This window comes from Hemicordylus capensis, chromosome 1 (genome assembly GCF_027244095.1).
Source record: "Hemicordylus capensis ecotype Gifberg chromosome 1, rHemCap1.1.pri, whole genome shotgun sequence".
In the NCBI taxonomy this organism is placed as follows: Eukaryota; Metazoa; Chordata; class Lepidosauria; order Squamata; family Cordylidae; genus Hemicordylus; species Hemicordylus capensis.
Genome location: NC_069657.1, coordinates 71,072,022 through 71,088,371, shown reverse-complemented (window position 1 = coordinate 71,088,371; position 16,350 = coordinate 71,072,022). Strand labels below are relative to the sequence as shown.

The 16,350-nt window shown below is 46.1% G+C and overlaps 1 long non-coding RNA gene across 1 annotated transcript in view; it reads left to right on the top strand.

The window, feature by feature from the left end:
- LOC128339492 (uncharacterized) overlaps positions 1-16,350 on the top strand; it is a 34,758-nt gene that overhangs the window by 3,982 nt on the left and 14,426 nt on the right. The window lies entirely within an intron of this gene.

The window sequence follows — 16,350 nt, the reverse complement described above, 5'->3', positions numbered from 1 at the left end:
AGGCTCAAATATGAAACACACACCTGTCATTTTAAGCGGGATTATAATGCCATTCTCCTCCAGCTTCAAAGAAATCAGGCAACTTAAAGTTTCCCAAAGACATATCACAATCTAGAGTTTACATATATGAGTAACAAGTCTTACCTGCCCAGCTGATAGCAAGTAGAAGCGAGAAATGAAGTTGGGTTTGGAGAAACCGAAAGATACCTTTGCTGTTGCTGACCTAAACATCCTCAACCTGGGTATGACAGCTCGCTCCGATTTACACTCCTCAAAAGCAAAGCGCGGGGGCGGAAAACTTTGTTTTATCCTTTTGGGCATTATTTTTAACCCAATTTAGAGAAGTATAGCATTTACAGGGGCAAGGAGCATTTACATTTGCTCTGGCTCCAGGTGAAGTTTGGTTAATTTAACCGATTTTGCTCAAAATTGAGAGATACTCCCACTGTTTGTAAATTACTCTGAAGTGACTGGGGGTTGATTATCAATACTAGTTTTGCCTCAAAAACCCTTGTGGTGCACTTAGCATTACCCCCGCCCCAGCTCACATCCATTGATATCTACAGTGAAAGTTCGCTTAAAAACTGCGGGCCGTTCGTGTATGACAATATTTTGAGATGGGAGAACACACTTGCATGTTGTTTATAGATGCACCATAAAAAGATACAGCAGAGAAAATGGCTGTTTTGCAAAACAGACCTTAGCAGCTATTCTTGGGCCCAGATTGTATCCTAGTTATAGGCTGGTGTGTGCCAGTAAGCCCCCTTGGCCTGATTGCAATGTGTGCTTATTGTTGGGTCGCGTGTCCCTCATTAAAGCCAAGCACAGAGAAGGCCTTTCATGTGGCTTTTATTTCAGCTTGTTAAAAAGGATGCGGACGGGGGCGGGGGAGACAGAGCTGGGAGAAGATAAACCTTCAGCTGTATGATAATGAGGTCGTGCCACCTTTATGCCAGCCCCTCTCCAGAAGTTTTGTGCTGCCCTTCACCTGTAAAAGAAGTGAAAGGACCATTTGACGCGTTAATTTGGAAAACACTCTCGTTAGGAGTAAACTTTTCTTTAGCCTATGTAACTAATTCTCAGTCTGTGGAGAATAGTCTGTTTTAACTTCGAGAAAGTATGAATGTCGAGATTCTGCAAAAACCGGACAGATTCCCACCAACTTGCTTTCCAAAGAAGTGTAAGCAGCTTTTGGGAGCAACGACCACGCCCGCGTTTGCAGATCTTAGGACACCAGGAGGAGTCAAATGTTGATTTAGATCTGGGGTACCCACAGTGGCTGGCTAAAATGTGTGCATGCCAGATGGCTGGTGGTGGGGGCGGGGCGGGGACTCACTCGACTCGAAATGGGTGTAAACTTCTGCTGATCTTCTTTGGCTCTCTGGACAGTTTTGTGTTTTTTACAGCTCCCGTCTATGAATTGCTGTACTTCTGTGGATTTTCTCTTAGAAGTCCGCACAGTAGGGAGTGGGGACCACTATTCTTCACCTTGCGAGGATGGTTCCACACCGGTACTCTCCTCCTGTAATACCTGGACCTAAGATTTCCACGACCATGTCTTGACCTATTGCCACAACACATACACTGCAGCATGACCTCCTTTTCTTTTTAAACCCGTAGTCGATGGTTAGCCAGGAAGCCTTTTCTCCCCCAAACGACTCCTCTTTCTTTTCGTTTGATTTTGCTCCAGATCCCTTGCTCGCTCCTGAGGTATCTGCACAGTGTCTCTCTGTAGAGCAAGGCCTCTACACCGAGAAAGAGCGAGGCAACAGCTGAGATGTCACTCACCGCGAACGATGCATTTGCCTTGAGAATGCCTTCTCTTAAAGGAAGCATCCTGGAAACAGTTGCCCAACACCTCTCTTTGGATGCCCCGCCCCCGCACTCCATCGATTTCGGTGCCGCTCACTTCCAAGGAAGGCGCCTAGGATGGCCGTCTGCTTTGGGTGCACTGGCCTCGTAAACAAGCTGGGAAGGAAAAGGCAAGAATGTCAGCTCCGTCCGGAGGACTGGGAGAGCCTGCTGATCTCCTGCCCAGCCAGGCCAGCGTTCCCGCTTCAGCAGCGACAGCGTCAACTGTCAAAACCAAATCTGATGCTAATAGCTTTGGCACTAAATAAAATGGGAGGCCAGATAACATCAATGCTTGATAAATGGTAATGAGTGCCTAACCTAGGGGGAACAGAAGGGCGGTGGGGCTCTTTAATTCACCATTGAAAGGCTAGCTGGGTACTGCAGGCTCTAGCAGATGTTAGTATGTGTGTGTTTTGATTTTTGACTTGTATTGGAGGTTTATTAGGCTAACCAGAGCAACCCCACGCATGGCCACTTGGCCCAGGCACCATCTGGCACAAGCCGGGCGGCGTGCAGGAGCAGGGCATCGCATTGGTGCTGGAGATCCACAGGCAGCATCTACCATATGGACTCGCTCTATTCTTCCGAGCCATAATGTAGGTTAAAGGAAGACAAGCGGAGCTCTCCTGCTTTGCACAGCTCTGCCAAACCTCACTGCCGCAGTCCTCCCAACGTGCACCTTCGCAGATAGAGTTTCAGGTTTAATCTGCACGCGTCGAGCATCAACTTCCCTTCCTTGGTCAAAATATTGTGATGTGGGCGGTGAACGTTCCAGCCCCCCCCCCGAAACCTAGCCTCTTTCTTTTCAGCCTGAAGCTGGCCACAACTTTTTGTCAACTCTTCTTGACTTGATTGCCACCCCGAGTCTCTCCTGCCAGAGAATGACTGCTGTCTTGGTAGTACAAAACAGTTAATCTTCTCAAAGTCGAGGCTATGATATCGTTGTGATTGTAGCTACTAAAGCGACTGTAGTAAAATAATAAATATGAACTGTAACAGGCCATCTGTTTTGTGTTGACAAGAAATTTAGATTAAAGGTTGCAGTAAGTAACATCAGGCAGCTGGATCAAAAAAGTTTGCAGAGGGCAGGTTCGAAGGCTAGTCTTGTGGGTCACAATTGGTTCTTTTCCTACATATTTCTAACCATTTAGGAGCACTCATGATAGGGGCTCCCCTAGTACTTGTGTGAGGTTTCAATTGGGGGAGGGCTGTGTGTGTGTGTGTGTATATATATATATATGTGTGTGTGTGTGTGTGTGTATATATTCTAGTCCACCTCATGAATTTACAGAAAAATCACATATCTGCTTGATTCTATCATCACAGTAACAGAGATTAAAATTAGGATTGACACTGTCAAAGAATTCTTATGGTAGTGGATTAATCAATGAACTAGTTAAATCTGCATACATCTGCATGCAAATCAAATAGTTTGGAAGAAAAGAAAATGATCTATTTGTGGATGATGCATGCACAGGTTTTAGAGCAAGTGCCTCTTTGAAGAGACACTCGTTTTTTATGATAGTCCTGGCTACCTGCAGTTTTTGTAAGTACTTGTATTTTTTTGGGGGGGGGAAATGATGAATGGTTTAAAAAACCCTTCTGTCTGATTAATTGGGGGAATCTTTAATCAATTGAAATATTTTAATCATTTAATCTGTTTATTTGGTTAAACATCACATCCATAACTGGAACCATGGGCTTTGGGGTGGGGGTGGCAAGGGGGAAGTTGCCCCCCTGGATTGGATCAGTATTAATATTGGATACTATCTGTTGTGTTTTGATTTCTATTTACATACTTTGTATGTGTATATACTGCACACACTGCCCCACTCCCAAAAAGACACCTATGACTGGAACCCTCATAAACAGTCATGAAAGAATCAATATTGTTACTATTCTTTAACCAACTTTTATTGTGACTATGCCAAGGTGGTTAAAAGTTGGCATGGGATATCTGTGACAAGTGACAGTGAATGTGTTACCTTAGAAACCCTTAACTGAGGGGTGTTTAATCTGGACTTAATTGGTCAAATACCACCCAGTTCCTTGCAAATACCACCCAGTTCCATAGGCCAATATGTACCCATGAAGGATTTGATAGGGACTTTAGAGTTTGCACAATCCTCAAAAATTATCTATTTCTTTAACAAATTCTGAATCCTAGCATGCATTTATTTCTAAGGAAAGACTAGTGCCCACAAACTTAATGTCCAACTTGTTATAATTAAGTATCAAATAATATATATAATGTAGGATTTGAACAAGGCGTATATTATAAGGCATATAAAATAGTTTGCTTTAATATCTCAAGTGAAATTAGTTTTAATTCAAATATGCTTTAAAAATATATTGCTTTAAAAAACTGACTGTTATAAAGGAGATACTACTTGTTTCCCACCCCCCCACCCACCCCCGTTTCATACCTTGATTTTTTTCATACTACCCATATAGTATGCTGAGAATACCAATGAATTAATTAACACTAAGAATACCAATGGATTAATTATACCCCAATCCTAAACCTATTTAATGGACAGCAAGTTCCATTAAAATAAGTAGGACTTACTGCAAGTCTATGTGTTTATGATATCGGTATTTGTGTTTTATTTTATCCATAAAGCATCCTTTAACATCCTAATTTACATCTTACTGAAGAATCTAATAATTGATTCAAGTTGAATTGCTGTTCACTGGTTGATTGAATCACAGTGATTTCAGTTCAGAGAAAGGTAATCACTCATGTCCCATTAAAATCAATTGAAATTAGTCATGACTACTTTATCTGCAATACGGGATGTCATCACATGGGATGTCCATGAAGTCTAAATAGCCAAACTGTATGCAGGGCTGCAGCCTTGGAGATTCAGTTATATAAACTTCTGAAGCAGTTATATACTCAGTCAGACCAATGATTGATCAATGCATCATTGACTACTTTGACTGGTAGCAATCACCCTTCAGGTCTTCATATGGTCTTCATATCACAGTGTACAGAAAAATGGCAGCATGGATTCATCATGAGCAAAGCTGGCAATACCTTGTGCAATTTGATCCTATCTCTATACAGAAGCAAGTCCCAGAGAATAAACAAAAGTTTGCTTATCAGTACCTTTGCATAAGAGATTACAGTCTAGGCAACCCTCAGCATAGTCAGAAGTAAATCCCATTGAGTTTAATGGGGCTTACTCCCTACTGAGTTTAAGATTGTAATCTATGCTTGTACTTTTTAAAAAATTGAATTTTTGAGCTCCAACTAGGCTGGAGTTCAACCTGTGTTTACATACTACATGGAAAATACAATATGGGTCCCACAAGGTTGATTAAGAATGGTTTTTGTGGTGTGTGTGTGTGTTTGTGTAAACTTTACTAGGTGGATTGGATGACCAGTGTTCTCACTGCACTGTGTTGTGAGGAAGCTGTTTGTCAATATCACCACATTTTCACAGTGTTTTCTGTGGAAGATGAATTCCTGTGTTGATGCTTGACTACACTAAATTAAGAAAATGGAGTGATACTGTGGGCATGTCTTTGAGCTCCTATATATCATATGGAACTTATGGCATCTCCCTACATCCAGAACAGATCAGGTTGTCATCTTACAGACAGATTTTGTAAGTTGCCATATGGCAAGAGAAGCTGCTGTTTAAAAAATCTCCCTGCCCTGGGTGCCTCCTTTCTTGCCTTCCTCTCAGGGCACACTGGTCTTTCAGTACTCCTGGGAAGGAGAGGGAAGGGCTTCCCCAACAGTAGTAGTAGTAGTAGTAGTAGTAGTAGTAGTAGCTGTGCAGTCCTCTGGACTTTAGCGATCAGTAAAGTGAAAACCAGAAAAATGATGCAGGATGAATTGGAATAATATGGCATGGCCAGAATAAGTAGAAGGATATCATGTGTAGTCACTTAGCTGAGATGGATAAAAGGAGAAAGAGGCACAGTAGCTTCAGACCATAGCAAGATGATGCAATGTGCTATGTCCACAGCAGGAATGTTCTTGAGGTGAAGCAGTCATTCCAGGCAGTGAATTATTGGGGCGCCAACATGGCTTATACTATCTAGCAGGGGGATTGTTGTAGGAGGCCTGGTAGAGATCATAAACGCTTCTCTGAGAGAGGGAAGGATGCCTCCTTGTCTTAAGGAGGCAATTATTAGACCATTTCTAAAGAAGCCTCCCTTGGATCCCTCATTGTTGAGTAACTACAGGCCTGTCTCCAACCTTCTGTGGTTGGGCAAGATAATTGAGAGGGTCATGAGCTCCCAGGAGGAAACTGATTATTTAGACCCATTTCAGACTGGCTTTCAGGTGGGCTATGGGGTGGAAACTGCCTTGGTTAGCCTGATGGATGATCTCCAATTAGGAATGGACAGAGAAAGTGTGACTCTGTTGGTCCTTTTGGACCTCTCGGTGGCTTTCGATAATCTAGACCATAGTATCCTTCTGGAGTGTCTTAGGGGGTTGGGAGTTGGTGGGGGGCACTGCTTTGCAGTGGTTCCACTCCTACCTTTTGGACAGGTTCCAGATAGTGTCCCTTGGAGACTGTTGTTCTTCAAAATCTGAACTTTTGTATGGTGTCCCTCAGGGCTCTGTATTGTCTCCGATGTTGTTTAACATCTATATGAAACTGCTGGGAGAGATCATCAGGAGATTTGGTGCAGGGTGCTATCAGTATGCTGATGACACCCAAATCTATTTCTCCATGTCAGCCTCATTGGGAGAAGGCATAACCTCCATAAATGCCTGCCTGGAGTCAGTGATGGGCTGGATGAGGGATAACAAACTGAGATTGAATCTAGATAAGACAGAGGTACTTATTGTGCGGTGTTGAAACTTGGGAGATGAGTTTGATCTGCCTGTTCTGGATGGGGTCACACTTCCCCAGAAGGAACAGGTGTGCAGTCTGGGGGTGCTTCTGGATCCGAGCCTCTCCCTGGTGTCCCGAGTTGAGGTAGTGGCAGAGGTGCCTTTTATCAGCTTCGGCTGATACGCCAGCTGCATCCGTTTCTTGAGATAAATGACCTCAGAACAGTGGTACATGTGCTGGTAACTTCCAGACTAGATTACTGTAATGCGCTCTATGTGGGGCTGCCTTTGTATGTAGTCCAGAAACTACAGCTGGTTCAGAATGCAGCAGCTAGGTTGGTCTCCAGGTCTTCTCAGAGAGACCATGTTACTCCTGTATTGAAAGAACCACACTGGCTGCCGATAAGTTTCTGGGCAAAAAACAAGGTGCTGGTTATAACCAATAAAGCCCTAAACAGTTTGGGCCCTGGGTATTTAAGAGAACGTCATGAACCCCACCGCCTATTGAGATCATCAGGAGAGGTCCATTTGCAGTTGCCACCAGCTCCTCTGGTGGCTACTTGAGGACGGCCCTTCTCAGTTGCTGCCCCATGCTTTGGAACACACTCCCTGCTGAAATAAGTGCCTCCCAATCTCTGACAAAAAAAAATCTTTAAAGACACATTTGCTCACCTAGGGTTTTAATTAAATACCGTTTTAATAGAAGAGAACAGAACTTTATTATGGTCCTAGACCAATATAAATACCGTTTTAATAGTTTTAACATTGAAATATTGTTTTAAGGTTTTAAATTGTAATGTTTTAACTTTTTGTTGTCATTTATTTTAACCAATGTTTTAATTTCTTTGTTGTCATTTATCTGTTAACTAATGTTTTAACTTTTCTATTTTTGTTGTAGACTGCCCAGAGATGTAAATTTCAGGTGGGATAAAAATATGTTAAATAAATACATAAACAAACAAACAGGGCAGCAGGATGCTCCCTACTGTTGCCATTAGAGCTGTTGAATCTTGCAAGCTTAGCAAGGAGTGCCTCTCCCTACAGTCCTTGCAAAGCTTGCAAGAAGCACAAGAAGAGAAGAGGAGGCTGCCAGCTGCCTTCCCTCCTCTCTGCCCACCATGCCACTTTTAAAGCAGCCTAGGGCTGGTTCTGAAAGGAGATGACTTCTCCAGTGGACTGCCCTTGGGCAGGCAACAGCAGGACTGTTAGGGCGGGGCAACTGGGGCGATTGCCCCAAGCTCCACAGTGGCGCAGGCCCCTCTCTGGTCACACTGCAATGCAGCCTGCCCTCCTCTCTCCCCCAGTCCCAGTTCCAGCCACTTATCTTCCCCCATGCGCAGCCCAGCTGGAGCCAATCTTTTGTGTAGATGTGCAGCACAGACGTGAAAGGTTCCCAGGAACGCTGCTAGAGCTCCTTCTCTCTCTTCTACTCTCAGCTGTTCAGTGGGTGGGTGGGATTTCTAGAGAGGCCTCCATGTAGGCCTTGCTGAAGCCTGAAGCTCAGGAAGGAAGGGAGCAGGCAGGCAGGCAGAGTGTCCAGCGCTGGCTGCCCTTGCTCACCACAGCTCTCTGCAGACCCTCTGCCCAGCCTAGCCCAGCCCTTGCTTCTTAGTAATAGAGGTATGATGTGATTTCCTTTTTATGGTTAGGGTTATATTCAATATATCCCTTGAATATTTAGAGATTGGCTTGCCATAGGGTTTTGGTATTGAGCAGAGAAGTAGGTCAGGGTGGGAGGAATATGTATATATAAATCGAAGTGGATTGGACATATTGTTGGGTTTTAATATATATTTTTGAATTTTAAAAACCCATCAAGAAGTCCTCTAAGTGGCTCGTTTCATAGCAGAAAATTACAAAAATGTCTGGAATTGAAGTGCCCCCCCCGACCATCATTCCACCCCCATATGGAAGACTCTGCCCTTTGCCTTCATAAAAAAGGATAAAACACCACCACCCCTTTCTGCCCCAGCCTTTAGATCACCTGAAATGACTTGGCATAGGGCTTTGGCCTTGAGCAGAGATGTAGGGCAGGGTGGGAAGAATGTGTATATTTAAACTGAAGTGGATTGGACAAATTGTTGGTTTTTAAATATTTTTATGAATTTAAAAAACCCATCAAAAAGTTTACAAAATTATAAAAACTTCTGGAAAAACAATATTATCTATATCTATCTATATAATTGTGTGTGTGTGTGTACACACACACATAAATGCACTATGCTCAAGTTGATTTGCAACCCAGAAGGTCTGAGTGAGAACTGTGAAGCATGTGCTGTGCTTTTTATTTTTATTTCTTTAGAAATACACTGTATGTCCAAGCTGGTTGGATATGTCCAAAAACCTCACTCACACTATTTATTCTGTATGTCATCAATCAGTATGATTCAATGATGATATAAAATGTTAAGGAGGCCCCGCACTTGCTGATTTGCCCCCAGCCCCACACACTCCTAGGGATGGTCCTGGGCAACGGTAAGATGGGTAGGTAACTCAGGGCTCTCAGGACAAAGCCTAGATCTCCAGGACCTCCTCTGCAACAAAGTCAATGCATAGCAATGCTATCAGTAGACAGCAGTAGTAATAGTTTTGTTGGGGGACCCTGGGGCAATTGGCCCCCTTTGATCTGCCTTCATTCTTGAGCTTTCCTAGCCATAACAAGTAGGTTCCTTCTAGGGATACCAGTAGGCTTCCAGATGGGTGGGAGGGATTGTGAGTACTGCCGCTGCACACTGAATCACTGAGCCTGTGTGGCAGTTGACAAGGGATGGGGACCATTGCTAGTCAAAGCAGACTACTAGGCTCAGTGCAGAGGCCTAGCAACTCACTGCATGAGAGCAGAGGGTGAGGCAAGATGGTGAGGCCCCTCCACTGGCCTGAGGAGGACTAATCGCCATCTGCCCCCCCCCGTCCCTCCCCCACTTTCAAGGAAGGCCTATATCCTCTTGCAGTTGTTTCCATCAGGTTGTGAGGCAAGACTGAGGCCTCTTCATCGGCCTGAAGGATATCCAAGAAGTGTATTCTGGGTTGTTTGTATTTTATTGTGGGCTTGTCACTTTTTATAAGCTGCATTTGTGCTTAAAAGGTGAGGTATAAGCCAGACCGGGGTGGGGGGGATAGCTAGGGGAGAGGGGGCCTGTGCTTTCTGCTCCCCACAGCCCCTCAGACTGAGGGAGATAATGAAGAAAATAGGGAGGGGTGGAGCTGGGGGGTGGCCCTCAGGTTTTTTGAACCCATCTGCTCAATTATAGCTACACCCCTGGAAAGATAGATAGAAGACAAACAGAGAGACATAAAACCAATGAGTGTAGTATTAGACTTCCTTAGCCACATTCTGTTTGGGGGCTACCACAGAAAGGGGGAAGGAACCATTTGGACACACACACCCCTTTGCCCTCCATACTCTACTGGCGAAGTGACCCTTGCTTGATCCTGCTCTTGCTAGCAGCTGTGCACTGCAGATATATAGGAGATAGTTCCTCACGGGTGTTGGGTCCTAGAGGACTTTCTTTTCATTCTGAAAGAACGCTGATCCAGTTTAGTGGCTCTTGCTAGTGCCTAACCTTTTCACAGTGTCCCTTTGGGGACAGTGGGGAGCCAATCTATTCATCTATCATTTATTTTTTCTGGGTAAACCACTTTAAGGACTTTTGTTGAAAAGCAGAACATAAGTAGTATTCGTAGCAGTCGCAGCTCCCTGAGGGGAGGGCCCATCGACAGAGCGCACAAGGTGCCAGGTTCAGTCCGTGGCATCTCCATTGAGAAGGTATTAGGTAGCAGGGCTGGGGAAGATCTCGGTCCGCCTGATGCCTTGGAGAGCTGCCTGCCAGTGCCATGCCATCTATTCCGCTATCCGCTCCTGCGGTAGCAGCAGCACGGCCATTCGTTTCAAAAATACCGGTGTGAAGTTAAGACCAAGGATTGCTGGGACCGGTTTTGGTGCAGCAGTCGTAAGGATCTTTTGAAGAGAGACGATCTGCTCTCCACTGATGTAAGCCCCTATTAAACCGACATGATCTGGACGAAATCGGTTTAAATCCACATGCTTCAGTCGGCTTGCATCGCAGTTCGAGGCACGGTTTACGACTGCACACTAGTCCGATAGAGATAGTTTATTTCCTCTGGAAATTAGGCCTCCAGTGGAACAGCGGGGAAGTAACTTGCCTAGAGAGCAAGAGGTTGCTGGCCCGAATCCCCACTGGTATGTTTCCCAGACTATCAGGCACCAATGATATAGGAAGATGCTGAAAGGCATCATCTCTTACTGCGCGGGAGATGGCAATGGTAAACCCCTCCTGTATTCTACCAAAGAAAACCACATGTCTCTGTGGTCTCCAGGAGTTGACACCGACTCCACAGCACAACTTTACCTTTAAAGTGAAAAACTGCCCTTTCCCCAAAGGGGAAGACAATGTAGATAACTAACTTTCTTTCTTTCTTTCTTTCTTTCTTTCTTTCTTTCTTTCTTTCTTTCTTTCTTTCTTTCTTTCTTTCTTTCGGATTATAATTTTAAAAAGTGTCTGTGTGTGTGTGTGTGTGTGTGTGTGTGTGTGTGTGTGTGTGTGTGTGTGAGAAACTTGGCAGACTCAGACCAACAGATCTGTCCCTACCTGGATATTTCCCTCTCTCTGTGTATGCAGCCGTATGGTTTTCTCCAGGGTCCAGCACACGCCAGTCTCTTGGCGCAGTTGTAAGAAAGGGCGCTTCGTGTAACAGCCACACTTGAACACGGCGTGGTATTCATGACGGTTGTCTCCGCCTGCTCCAGCTTTCTTTCCCACTATCGATTTCCTGTGTGTCTTTGCGGGTAATTACTGTGCGATAAAGGGACTGGGGGTGCATAAAGTCACACAGGTAGGAGGGAGAGTACCCAGGTAGCTAGATTATTCCCGGATGCAGAACATGTAAATAAATTCTCTCCTGTAAACCAGTTAAATCTTACCGGGCAGATTGTTGCTATTAATTTGCAAGTCGTATGTATGTATGTGCACTGCTTTTACATTTCTGTCTTTAGTTCAGGAAAGGAAGAACAAAGAATAAAATGTTTCATGCCACGTTGACAACCAGAGTGTTCCAAGGGGATGGAGACTGAATCTGGGAAGCCTGGGTTTAAGGCTTGTCTCTGCCACCGACTCATCGGATGGCCTTGGGCAAGTCACCCTCTTTCTGTTCTTCACTTGTTGGATAGGAACCATGGTTGTTGTGAAGACAAAACACAACAGACGCTTTGCAAAGGAAACGTCACGTTGAAGAAAGTGGGGCTGGAGATGTTACCAGCAGACTCCTTTTACTCAACCAATAAAGTAATCTCGATCAGTCCTATTTCTCGCCTTCTGCCCCATGCCCGGATTCAACGCTGCAATATTCAGATAATTTACTCTGGAGTAATCCCAGGGAAACTAGCAAGAACAACTACGAGTATTCAACCTGATTTATTTCCAGTTTTGCCTTGCCAACAAGCTTTGCAGGCTTACCATATCTATTTGTGATATGGTTTCCTTGATCGCTGTTAAAAACTTTTCTGTTAGAAATTTGGACATCTAAGCCAGCCAAAAGGAAAAAAACACACTCACGATGTTTAGCCAAAAGCCGCGCGCACACACATACAAACACAGACAGAGCCTCAAAAATGTCCCCAGCCTGGGAGCTTCTCTTTGTAGAGAGGGGCGCCGAGGGATGTTAATGTGGTCGATTTGGGAGACAAGTGTTTGGAAATGTTTCCTGATCTGCACAGAAGGAGGGGAGATTTGCAAACTGTTGCTGCCACATGGCTCCATTCTCATTGTAATGAGGCCGGCGCGTGCCTCATCTGCTCCAGGGGAGCTGCCACGAGCCAGCCAAGCACGCCACGTGCCAACTGGGACAACAAGCCCGGGCCCGGCCCGGCAGCCTCCAGACACCAGGAGCAGCAGCAGTCAGGCCAAGGAGCGCACAAAGGACACCTGCAGCCCCGGCAGCTGCAGGCAGCCCCGGCAAACCTTCGGAGAGGAGCCAGCTTGCCTGGAGCACGTGCCGCGCAGAGCCTGAGCTTGGGACGCTGGAAGGAGGAGAGAGAGACAAGCAGGAGCCGGGGACTTGGCAGCAGAAGCAGCCGCCGCCTGAATGGCCCAGCCGCTCATCCCTGCCCCGCTGCGGCTCTTCTCAGGTCGCTCCCCAAAGCGCTTAAGCCGGGGCACGCTGGTCTTCTTGGCCCTTTTTGCGCAAGGGAAGTCAGCCTCGTGGCTGCAGGAGAACTCAGACTCACCTGACTTATAAGTCGCACTGGGTTCTTAGATATAAAATTGGAGCCGGAGCCGGATCCATCGCGTGTTCACTCAGTATGCCCCACACTGGTCTTAATGAGACTTGCTCCCACGTAAGCGTGCGTAGGATCGTAGCTACGCTTTCAGTCTACAAAGAGATTATTTGCTTGCTTGCCGATTTCGCCCAGGAGTTAGAATTGGTAGGTAGGTCGATCGGATCCCCATTTTACAGATGTTGCAACTGAGGCTGGTGCCCAAGGGCATGGCGAGAGTCCGTGGTTTGGAGGGTATTGGGAGCCCGTAGGCGCTCAAAATGCGGGGTCATCTTGATTTCCAGTATTATCATTATTTTAATTCAAAGGCGAGGAGTGTGCATTTGAAACGGTTAACGACTGACTTATGCCCAACTGTTTTTAGTACTCCTCATTTATTTAAGGGCCCTGTGCTAGGCGCTGTCCATGGGAATAGCAGAGGTGGGAGACTTGTTATCCCCGCACTTCAAGTTTCAAGTACTCTATCCAACTCATCCCGTCCCCAAGCGCGATGTCAAAGTATTGGCCTCCACCGGACTGCAGTCCAAGAAGCACAAGGGACTTCGGTCCAAGCGACAACCGGAGTATTGGTGTTTTATATAACTGCACACACGACGCTAGGCGCTGCCCACAAAACCGAAGTGGCGCGGCGCATTGACTGATCACCTGCACTGGGCAATTATGGGGTGCCCACCTCCTCCAGAAATCCGCCCATACAGGCTTCCAGACAGAGCTCGAGACGGTCAATGCATTGCTTGTGGCTTAACCAACGCAGCCCTCTTCTCTCTTACAGCGCTCAGGTCTAATCCGTGGCTGTCAGCCCCCCGCCCTCTTCTCTTGTTATTCAGAGTTTAACCCATAAAACGAGACCTTTTCTCTGCAATGGTATAACGATTGCTATTGATTCCTTGGTTCCAAATAGATGCCTGCTTTTCCATACAAATGCCCTGTTTATGCCTTTAAGTTCTCCATCTGTTTGGTAGCTAACACCTGCCATTCCATAAATCGATTTTCCAATTTAATGTAACAGCTTCGCGGGACATTCTTTCTTTTTCCTCCCCCCTCCCCCGCCTGCCTTTCTTTATTTCCAGGCCAGATGCCATAGCAGCTCCAGATCTTCCCTTCTCTCTCCAAACTAGCTCCAGGCCCACCTACCCAAACGCCTCAGCAACACAACACCACAGCGCGGTTCAATCTGCCCTTTGCGCCCGAGAGCGAATGTCAGACCACAGGCTCCGTAAGGATCGGCAGAGGTAGCCAGCCTTGGCTCTCTTCTTCCTCTGCTCCTCTTGTTCTGGAAAAGTTTAAGGGCTGCGCAGATCGCGTCCCACCCACCGCCCCTTAGTTTCTGGTTTTTAAAAGGCACAGGTATCAGACTGCAAACTTGCCTGGAAAACCAGGGCTTCTGATCCTGCTTTTTAAATCCTATCACTAGGCTAGTGATCTTTTACGAGCTAAGGAAACACTCTCTGCATATGCTTAGAGCACTCTTTAGCAAATGCTTCATATGTTTCAGGGCACTGGAACTATATCTAGGCTGCTCCTTGCCTCAAATAAAACATAATAGTGAGCTAAAAGAGGGCGGATCAACTGGTGTGTGTGGAGCGGAGAAACCTCTGTTTGCAAGGCAATACATATGTTTTCCCAAACACGTGAACTTGGAGATAGACAGAGAACAGGACCATTGGCAGCTAAGATTCGACCAGCCTTTGGATGTGGGATGTCCATAAGGATGGAAGCTGGCAGGAAAGAGACAATATTTTGAAAACTGGATCATTTAGTAGCTTTTGGAGAACAGGATCCTTAGGGCATAGGTCTTAGGATGGGAGATGGCAGGGGTCCTTGATTTTGGACCTGGAGAGACGAGATAGATTTACTGGGTGGCTTTGGGTGGCTCCCCGTATCCATCTGCAAAATTGGAGGAATAGTGATCTGTTAGGAACAATTTACAAGACTGTTGTAATGGCAAACATATTCTAAATTGTTAAAAGAATACCAGTAATAATGTTCTAAAAGGGGGAAATGATAAGAAAGCGAAACACAGTGCCCCACTCCTACAAAGATATGACTGCTACTAATAGTAGAACGAATCTCCTTAAAAATAAGGACGAGAAGTTCTGATACCTCTTCAGTTGGCATGTACGCCAAAGTAAGTGAGCCTAGTTGCTTATTGGGGCAAGGACTTAACAGCCTTAGCTGTCAAATTCAAAACAAACTCTCCGACGTTGATTGTCATTCCCATTCTACCGGTGGGGAAAGATGAGGCTGAGCGACAGTAACTTGACCAAGGCCACTCTCTGAGTCTCCGACAGAGCTGGGAGGCGGAGCGTCTGGCCAAGTCCCGCCCTCTCTGCATGAGGCCAAGCTCTTCGCCAGCAACCGAACGAAGAAATCTGTTCTTGGGATCTGTTTACTTGGAAGGACTGTAGTCCGAAACATACGGTCTTCAACGTAAGTCCAATCGGAATCAATGGGACTTACTTCCTAGTAAACATTAGGGTTGGGCTGTAATTAATTCCAGGGGGACCCAGGTGAGGTAAGAATACTTGGAGCTGCAGCCACCGATCCAGAGACAGGGAAGTAATGAGAGACAATGCAGAAATTTAGTAGCTTTCAAAGCGTGAAGCATCTGAATCTGAATCATCAGGAGGAGAAGGAAAATGGACAGAGGATGCCCAGGCAAAATAAGAATAAAAATGGAGCGCTCGTTGTTCGAGGCTTTGGCAGGTACCCAGGCTACTGGGGTGTGCTAGATCATTGCCCAGAATGCACAGCGGGGCTGTCATTAAGGCCAGATTCTGGCCTTCTCCATATTACTGGGGAACAGCAGTGTTCGTTAGCCCAGTCCTCCAAATGCACGCAAGTACAGGCGTGGGGCTACCCACCCTTCTCCACCGGAAAGAAGGCCTTTTGATACCAGTCAATGCTCCTTGTTTTACTCCTAACACGACGCCTGATGGATCAGATCGCATCTAGGAAGGGATTACTTAGTCTCCCTTGGCTTGAACAGTGTCCGGTCTGTGTTCCTTGAATCCGGCCGGGACGCTGGTGGTGTGAATGCCCATGGAGCTGCGACCAGAAGGTTCTTTGGGCAGACGGATCTGTGCGGGGCTTTTATACGTTGGTGACATTTTCTGTTCAATAGGAGCCACAACAATGCCTTCCTTGGCGCCGGGTTATCTCCCCGTCAAGCCCTCTTGGTTATCACGCCTGGTGAAACCTGCAGCTTCCTTGTCTTTTCTTGCGGCTCCCCCCGCCCGCCCCCGCCCCGCGCTCCACAGCTCTTTAATCTGACAGTGTGCAAACGCTGTAACAAAGAGACGGTGCGCTGAATGATCATCAGGAGGCTGCTGAGGCTTCGCTTATCGCCGCCTTGCCCCAGCGGGTTTCTGTCAACACAGCGAGGGCCACCGCAGTCTAGCTA